Consider the following 9890-nt stretch of genomic DNA (forward strand, 5'->3'; position numbering starts at 1 on the left):
AGTAAGCCAGGCACAAAGAAACACAGGTCCCATGGTTTCCCTTATTTGTAATATCTAGTATATGTATGAGTCAAGTGGAAAAAGTAAGATAATGTGATGTTAGGAAAATGAATCCTTAGATAAGTATCTTAATGTTTTTTTTCTTTCATGCATGTGTTTCTAATGCATTTATAAGATTATTTCTTTGTTGCTTTGTATGTCCCTCCCCCCACAGTATAACCCCCGCTTTCAATATATTTGATGTCAGTATAACTTGTGGAGGAGATGGGGAAAAACAAGTCGTTTAAGGATTCAGGTGGACCTGTTGCAACAATGAAAAATACAAATTGTCATGTCAAAAACGAGCTTTACAATGTCGGTGGGGGGGAGATGGGGAAGGATTGGGTGGGCGGGGAGGGGGAGGCTGGGAAGGGAGGTGAAGGGTAAACAAAGGAGGAGGCTGCAATGCTTGGTAAGAAATGTATTCATTACCTTGCCCATGTAATTGTAACCCCTCTGTACAGCATGTTCACAAATAAAATAAAATTTAAAAAATATTCTTAGTCAAATACTGGTAGATATGCTAGGTGGGACCTCCATCACAGCTTGGCCTCAATCCTTAACCCACTGAGGAGTGAGAGTGCTTTGGCCAGACCTGCCTTCAGTTCTGACCCAGCAGCCTTATTGGGTTTGGGGATCATCCAACCTGATCAGTTCCAGTACTAGAGACCCAGGAATGTCAATTTGCTGGCCAACACCTACTCCCTAGGACTCCCACATTAGAAGCTAATTGCACTTTGATATGCCTTGGGGCAAGGACAGAAAACATCTTGCTTCTAGTCACAGATCACCCCCTGGGGAAGTTTACTTTCTAATGAGTGAGATCAGCTTGGCTTAAAGATCTATACCCCACTCATCTCCACCCTACTCCAACCTCAGGCCTGGTAGAGGAAAGCTTAGGGAAATTACTATTTCCCAACTTTACTAGCAGCAAGGAACTTGCACCTCCCCCAGTTGTATCTTTTCCTTAGAGCTTTCTAAAAGTTGCTAAGTTCCCATAGGTCCTGTTTCTGAATAAAAAGGGGCTTACAGGTTATTGGTGGCCATGGAGGAATGCCTGGCACAGACAACCTACCTGAAGCCTCACTGCAAGAAGAGTGAAAGATTCTGGCAAAAAGAACCCTTGACTGATGTGGCCTCCTGTGAAAACAGAAGTGTTCGAGCTCTTCCTGGCCATTGTAGGTTCTAAGCAATTGAGATTTCCATCTTAGTCATGTAAAGTAACCATACCCAACAGGCTAGCTCCATGCATCCCTTTTGTCCTTACAACTCCCCCTCGGCCTCAGATAGCTTTGAATGCTGGAAAAGTGAGTATGAGAATGGGTCATTGGGCCATGTCTCCCCTTCTCTCCTTCACTTGGAAGGACAGAATCAAGCAGTTCTTGATACACTATGGGGCTGGTCAGCTTTTCACTCCCTCAAAGAGCTAGACACACTTCTGTCCTTAATGTTGCCAGATGCCTTGAGAAACTACCCGGGCAACCAAGATCTTGCACTCATCCTGTGAGTTCTGCTTCACTGTAAACTGAACTGTAAGCACAGGGATCGGGGTTCCTGCTACAGTTTCTGGAGAATGTGACTGCAATCCCTCTGATGGGGCATGAGACAAGAACCTATCATTGTGTGAAGGAGAAGTAGATCTGTAATGGCCAGTATTCATAACTGCCTTTTGTGGTTCCATTCCCAAAGAGGAATGTGTAATGGGTGGCAGGTATAGCCAGTCCTGTGTCAGAATAAAGGAGGAAGAGGCCCTGCTACCTCAGTGCCCAGACAAGCCTTGAACGTCAATCCTGTCAGTACTCCAAACATCAAATTGGTACTAGGAAAATTGTAACATCTAGTTTTAGTTTTCTTTCTCTTCAAACTGCTTTTTTGCTACTGGCATGCTATTGAGAGATTGCTAACTTTAAAACTGGGCCAGGGAAAATAAAAAAATATTGGCATTTGTCATACTCCTCTTCAAAATAGCAGGAATACCATGAATTTGAAACTCCTCTTGAGCACCAGTCCTATATTGCTAAGATTAAATCCTGCTGGCCACCTTTATATTTCAAATACATTGAAAGAATAAAAGGGATTCTTAAGAAGAATAAGGACTAAGAGTATAAAATGTATACTTCTTTATTTATATAAATAAGGCTTTCATACAATTATATTTAAAAGAAATCTGTATTTTTACATTCACCACCAGTGAGTTTCTGACAGGAAATGCTGTGCATAATGATACACAGCAAGGATCCCACTCCAGGACAACAGGAGCTCAGGAAAGCACCATTAATTTGAGAAGTAGGCAGGCTCTGACACTCCTGTTGCACTGCTAGCAATGGGAAGTCTTAAACTAGTTCCTCCACCAAGTCTTCTTCAAATTCCCCCTGTTCATCAGCAGTGTCATCTTGGCACTGCTGGTACTCGGACACCAGGTCATTGATATTGTTCTCAGCTTCAGTGAACTCCATCTCATCTATGCCCTCACCTATGTACCAGTGCAAGAATGCATTGCACTGGAACATGGCACTGAACTGCTCTGAGATGCACTTGAAGGGATCCTAGATGGCTATGTTGTTGCCGATGAAGGTGGCCGACATCGTGAGTCTATGTGGGGGTGGGGTGGGGGGGAAAGGAAGGGGGGATGTCACACACAGCCATCTTCACATTGTTGGAGATCCAGTCTCCAACGTAGCTGCTGTTCTTGTTCTGCATGTTGAGCATCTGTTCATCCACCTCTTCATGGACATGCAGCCTCGGAAGATGGCAGCCGCTGTCAGGTAGCAGCCATGGCGGAGATCACAGGTGACCATCAAGTTCTTAGGGTCAAATATCTGCTGGGTGAAGCTCACGCACTGAGAGAGCATGGTACTGCTGGCTGGCAAGGCTGGCCAGGGGCACAAAGCCAGGCATGAAGAAGTGCAGGCGGGAAAGAGCACCATATTCAAGGCCAGCTTGTGCAGGTGTGCATTCAGCTGGCCAGGGAAGCACAGGCAGATGGTAACCCCGCTGTTGGTGCCTGACACCAGGTGGTTCAGGTTGCCATAGTTGGGCGTGGGCAGCTTCAAGTTACAGAAGCAGATGTTGTACAGGGCCTTGTTGTCGATGCAGAAAGTTTTATCTGCATTTTCCACCAGCTGGTGGACAGAGAAGATCGCGTTGTAGGGTTCCAGCACTGTGTTTGACACCTTTGGGGAGGGCATGACACTGAAGGTGTTCATGGTGTGGTTTGGGTACCCCTCTTGAATATTGTTGAGAATCAGGGTGCCCATGCTTGACCCGGTGCCACCTCCCAAAGAGTGGGCCAGCTAGAAACCCTGTAGATAGTCACACCTTTCTGACTTCCGCCTCACCACATCCAGTACCGGCTCCACCAGCTCAGCTTCCTCTGTGTAGTAGCCCTTGGTCCAGTTATTGGTTGCCCCGCTCTGGCCTATCAGACACAAGCCATGATGGGACACACACTCCAAGAGTATTTACTGTGCCATTTGCATTGTGAAGACAACAGGACTCTTCTGAGCCAACCTTTGCTTTTAATTTAGATAACTTTGGTGAAATAAAGGAAATGTTTTCATTGTATCTGGGACCCTACAAATCACCCAGGTTCTAAAGAAATAAAGACAATGTGGAGGAAGATACATTTTAACCCAAATCAACTACTTGTAGAAATGAAGAACAGAGCCTGCCTCAATACTGGAAATGTAATTAGTTTCACAGGAGGGACAGGAGCCCATTGTGATCATAGGAAAGCTAAGCTGCAAGCACTTGTCTGCACCTTGCTCACACATAGCTATGCTTTGATTTCTGGTGTCCTGAAGTAGTTCTCTGTTATTGCCGGGCCTTTGAAATGACCAGCAGTGCTGAATCCTTGTTGGAGGCTTTCCCTGATTGCTGATCTTTCCCTTCAGAGGCTTCTATGTCATGGAGGGCTTGCAGAGTTGCACTGATCTGAGCTGTCTGAGTGGCCAGGGGCATGACTCCAGTGGAATGGAATAGGTGGGTTAGGTGAGGACAATATCTAGGTGTATAAAGGCTCAGCCCAGCACTGGAGTGCCTGGATGTTAGGACCCATAGACCATGATGACATACCAAATATGAAGTTGTCTGGCCTGAAGCTCTGGCCAAATGGTCCTGATCTCACTGAGTCTAAGGTTCCAGGCTCTAGGTCCACCATGATGGCCCGAGGAACATATTTTTTGCCTGTGGAGACAAGAGTTGACTTAGGCCTATAATTGACAAGAAACTTAGGGGCAGAGCTTATGATTCTGAGTGACTCTCAGCATTCATTACAGAAATTACAGCATTTGAGACATGGAAACAGAAAAGATTGGTTCAGCCATTGAGGGATTTTTTGAAGAGGAGATTAGCAGTGGTTCTCTCACTTCAGCCCTCCCTTCTTTTCAGGCCTCCTGGTCACTTCCGCCTTTTGCACACCATCCCATCCCTGCCAATCCTCCAGGGCTAGTCAGTCTTTACTGATGCAGTCAATATAAGCTAGCTTATGTGGATTCAGAACAGGCAGAAGAAAGTAGAAATGCATTTGGAAGGTGGATGGAAAATGCCTCTCAACTGTGACTACCCTTTTTGCCCTTTGGCCAATGAGACAGTCATGAGACAATCAAATTGCTTCAGCTTTCTTGTCATCAAGAGGTGATTCAAACTTATGCATTCTCTTTCTTGACACTGTCTCTCAAATTACAGAGGAACAATATGGTAATCTTGCTTCACAAAAAAAAAAATGGAAAAGACAACATTGAAGGAAAAGCTCATTGCTTCATGATGAGTGTTGGGCTGTTAAGAGCCAGTTGTCATTGTTGGAGTTTTTTAAAGTTACTCACCCATAAATCCTTACAGGTGTCTTCCTTGCCAAGGTAATTCAAGTGATTGATTGATATTACCCTTTAAAACTTCCATGGAGATGTTGAATATTTTTGTGATTACCATCTTGTTGTGAGATGAAATCCACTTCTGACTTAGTAAGGAATGGACTTGAGAATTCTGATAATTCTCTTAGAACTTCAATTCTGAAGGAAGCTAAATAAATCTTGATAGGATAAGAACAAATATATGTGAACTAATCTTTCCTCTTCATCCCTTTTCCTTCCCCAGTACTGTTAATTGGGCCACTGGCTCCTCTTCTCCAGTTCCAAATGCCTCAGGCCTTAACCCATTCCTTCTCCACCTCCTCGCATTTTTCTCGTCTCCATTCCTGCCAGTTTTCATCTTCAGGTTCACCTTTAATTCACCTGCTATTGTTTCTGCACATTCCAACACTGTAGATTCCACCAAATGTGGCTTGTCAAGGGAAATAATTATACACTATTTTCTTCTCATATACTTGTACTGTACTCTATAGTAAATCCACTGGCTACATAGCATGTACCTGTTATTAAGTATGATGTCATGTAGAGACACTTGAATGTGTGTGGCAGATTATTTGTAGGTTCTATACAAATACTATTTTATATAAAGAACTTGAGTGTGTGAAGATGTTGTTATTGGTGGGGGTCCTCGAGCCCATTCCATGAGGATACTGAGGGGTGATTGAATTTTAAGTAATGGTGCTGTTTTCATACTTCTTTAAATGAACTTATGAACTTATTAAAAGACTATTTTTTCAGCCCTTTGTTTATGGATCAAATCTATAATCCTAGCTAATCAGGAGGCTGAGATCTGAGGATCATGTTTCAGTGTTGGCTCAGAAGGGAAGGAATGTACTTGGAACTCTTATTTCCAATTAACCACGCACACACGCGCGCGCACACACACACACACACACACACACGCACCACAACACAACACAAAGCTAGAAGAGAAGCTCTATCAATTGAGCCACTAGTAGACTTCCATGTGAACAGTGACCTGATTGAGCCTCACAGGTGTCTGCTGGACCAGACATCCATTAAAAGGGCTAAAGGATGCAGATATCTCATACAAGCTGTGTGACATCTCTGATTGGGTCTGGGATGGATATGGCCACAGACTGTCCTATGACCTTGAGAGTCATATAGCTCTCTCCTACAGACAATTAAACCCTGTACAAAGCATCCCAGTAAGTACCTTCCCTTAGGACCCCTCCTGTCTAGCAAGACATTTGATATTCTCTTCTTCAATAAATCATTGCTGTTTTATTCTTCCCTCTGCATCCATGAACTCATTCTTTGAGATCATAGAGACAAAAGATGTGATTCAGTTATTAGGTTTTCAGTATCAACATGATGGCCTGCTTCAAAACAGAACTTTTTTCTGCTTCCTGGGCACCAAAGCTGGTGGATCCTGAATGCTTTTATCTTGAGCCCTTTTTGTGTTGCCACCAAACCTGTGCTAGAGTATCATCAGTGCCCAAGGGACACACCGGGAATGTGTTTGTTCCAATCACACATGGTATACCTAGGTGTTGAGTCTGCAAACATGATGGGTACTCACAGATGTGTGACTTAGTGATGTCAGCTACTCAGCACAAGGTTTCCCTGGACCAGAGTCTCATCTCCATGCATTGATTGGATGATAGGTGAAACCTTTGTTTCTCATACACAGATTATATCCTGATTGTTCCTAGCAAATGAATTCCATAGACCACAGGGGAAACAAGCTGAATCCTTCTTTTAGTCATTTCTTCCCTAACACTGACACATCTGCTCCTTGAAGACACCATGGCCACATACCTCTCAGTAGAGGCTTTCCAAGACCCTACTCCATCATGTCACCCACCCACTTCAGATCTTTTAGCAGCCACTTTCCTCTAATAAACACTTCCCTCACGTCCAGCCTCCCCTATGAAAGTCTTCACTGTTGGGTTTTTATCCTAATGTAGGGGTCACATGCTTAACTATCAAGGTCATGGTTATTTGATATCTTTGGGGTCTACACACAGGACTGCTCAAGGCCATATTGATCCAATGTCTATGGCTCTGTTCACAAGACTGCTCAGTGCCATGGTGATGGGATGTATAGTGTCTGCATATGGGACTGCTCAGGACTATAGTGAATGATGCAGAATATCCATAGAAGGGCACCATTTTCCCATTGAGATTTTCAGCTTTCATTACTTGTGTATAGCTGGTATTCCACACAGCACTCTAAAATCTATGGGAATTTAGGAGAGAGCCTCTTTATCATGAGTTAGCAGAGAATGGAATAAAATAGAATACTCAGCTGTAGTGGTGGTGGCTCTAGCTGGTATTTCTTGATACTCAGCAGACTAAGATCTGAGGATCTAAGTTCAAGGCCAGTCCAGGCAAGAAAATTCAGTGAGATTCTTATCCCTAATTAACCACCAAAAATCCCGAAGTAGAACTATGACTGAAGTGGTAGAGCACTAATCTTCAGCAAAAAAAAAATCCAAATCAATGTTTATGCATTAATTTAAGCCTTAGGACCAACACACACACACACACACACACACACACACACACAGAGAGAGAGAGAGAGAGAGAGAGAGAGAGAGAGAGAGAGAGAGAGAGAGAGACAACCATTTGTCCAGCACTGGTGGCTCACACACCTGTAATCCTAGCTATTTAGGACGCTGAGGTCTGAACTTCAGAGTTTCAATCCAGCCTAGGCAGAAAAGTTTGAGACTTATCTCCAATTAACCACCAGAAACCAGAAGTGGTCCTGTGGCTCAAAGTGCAAAAGCACTAGCCTTGAGGGACAGTGTCTAGGTCCTGAGTTCAAGCCTTTCGACTGACAAGAAAAATAAAATGTAACACCTGGATCAGGTCCTTTGTCTCCTTTGTTTGAGGAAAGAGTCTACAGACAAAAAGGAAGAGGTAAGACAGCATAACTTTATTGAAGGAAAAGACCATCAGAACCCTTGCTAGACAGGAGAGGCCCATGGGAGGGAAGGCACTAGTTGGTGTGGGTTATGTAGGTATTAATGAGGTGTCTTTAGGAATGAACTATATGTCTCTCAAGACCATTGGACAGTCTGCAGGTCATATCACTCCCCAGGCCTAGTCAGAAGCTCCACAAAGCCAACCCAAGATCTTTATGCATTCTTTAGTCCTTCTGAGTAAGTTATAATTTTGGTACCTACCTCTGGGGTATAGTCACCTCATCACAGTGTTCATTGTTCGAGGGGCGATGGGCCATGATATGATGTCAAGGAGCCTGCACACAGGACTGCTCAAGGCCAAAGTAAAAGAGAACTTCTATGGGAGAGAGACTTTGCCTCCATTGCACAGACATGCTCTTTTTATGCTCTGATAACTCTGGGCGGTTTTTCCATGTTTTCTCATTTTTTTCTCCAATGCTTTAGATGGAAACCAGGACATCATGCATGTAAGGCACGCACTTTCCCATTGCACTTATATTTCTTTCCTTGGATTTGTTTTTAAATGAGCAGTAGATTTCATCTTTGTGTATAGGAAAATAGTTATCAAATATATCCATTTTAAAGGTTTCAGCTGATGAAGTAGCACAGTATTTTTTATAATCTAAAATAGAGATATTCTGCCTTGGATATGTCCAGAGGCCTCAAACATAAAAAGGCTTGGGATAACTGCTGTGCAATTGGAAAGGCCAGGTTGAAGCCTTTTCCTTTTGCTCCAGCTTGCTGTTGCACCAGTGCTCCTTTCACCAGAAATGCTCATTTTCTCCATTTCTGCTCTTTGACACTTAGCTAGAGGAGTCAGCTCCAGCCCTCTGAGAACTCTCTATGGGGGTGCGGAGTGGGGATTCCAGTATGGGAGAGGGCTTCTCTTCAACCTCCATCTTTTGTGCTGGTCTTGGGCTTGATCTCAGGGACTGGCTCAGTCAGTTTTTCTGTTTGTTTATTTTTTCTTGTTTGTTTGATTTTTAGTCAAGAGCAGAACTTAGGCAACAGTTTCACTTCCAGATATTTGGGCTCCTAATTAGTGATGAGTCTCATGAACTTCCCTACAAAGGCTGGCTTTGAACCTCATTCCTCAGATGTTTGCCTCATGAATAACGTGGATTATAAGCATGAGTAACAATCACCTGGCAGAGAGAGGGGTCTTCTTTCAGACATACCGACTACACAGTGACAAAGATCAAGAGGGGTAGCCTCTTTGTTTCAGCTGACCCAATCTTTTTCCATCACATCCAGCGTCAGCCCTGTACCAGCTATGGAGAAGAGCTTGGTGCTTCTTCAGGCCTGATCTGAATTAATTCATTGATCATACTAATAATAAATAAAATATTTCATGAGTATGTTTGTCTTCTCACCAACAGGAACGGATCTAGAAATCAAGAATCATTTATACCTTAGCTTTCCAACTCCAGAATGTAGAAAATTACTCACGTTGCATATGCCTTTCTTTACTAAGTGAATTAGATCAGAGCAGCCTTCACATGTGCTTCTCACCCAGTGGAGATGATAACAAGGTAGCAAGATGTTGGGCAGTCTTGTATAGAAATTGGGCAAGGACCATAAAAACAAACACATTTTGACTTTGAAAGGCTGGAACAAAATCTACAAAGCAACGGTCCCCATAAACAGGCAGGAGTAGCAATACTAATATCAGATAAAATAGACTTCAAATTAAAATTAGTTAGAAGAGATAAAGAAGGTCGCTACATACTAATGAAGGGATCTCTCCTTCAGGAGGATAGTACAATTGTAAATAGTTATTCGCCAAACAACGGAACACCCAAATTTATCCGAGAAACACTCCTTTCTCTCAAATCTCATATAGATCTAAAAACATTATTGTTGGGGACTTTAACACACCACTATCGCCACTACATAGATCAACTCAGCAAAAACTCAACATAGAAACCGCAGACCTAAACAGCTGCATAGATCAACTAGATTTAACAGACATCTACTGAATATTTCACCTAGCAGCATCAGAATACACGTTTTTCTCAGCAGCACATGGAACATTTTCCAAAATAGACTACAT

At 43.2% G+C, this 9890-nt stretch overlaps 1 pseudogene; it reads right to left on the reverse strand.

The window, feature by feature from the left end:
- Positions 1-2372: 2372 nt before the first annotated feature.
- Positions 2373-8115, reverse strand: LOC138820411 (tubulin beta-2 chain-like; annotated as a pseudogene).
- Positions 8116-9890: the final 1775 nt, after the last annotated feature.

This window comes from Dipodomys merriami, unplaced genomic scaffold (genome assembly GCF_024711535.1).
Source record: "Dipodomys merriami isolate MVZ:Mamm:240054 unplaced genomic scaffold, mDipMer1.0.p SCAF_88, whole genome shotgun sequence".
Classification (NCBI taxonomy): Eukaryota; Metazoa; Chordata; class Mammalia; order Rodentia; family Heteromyidae; genus Dipodomys; species Dipodomys merriami.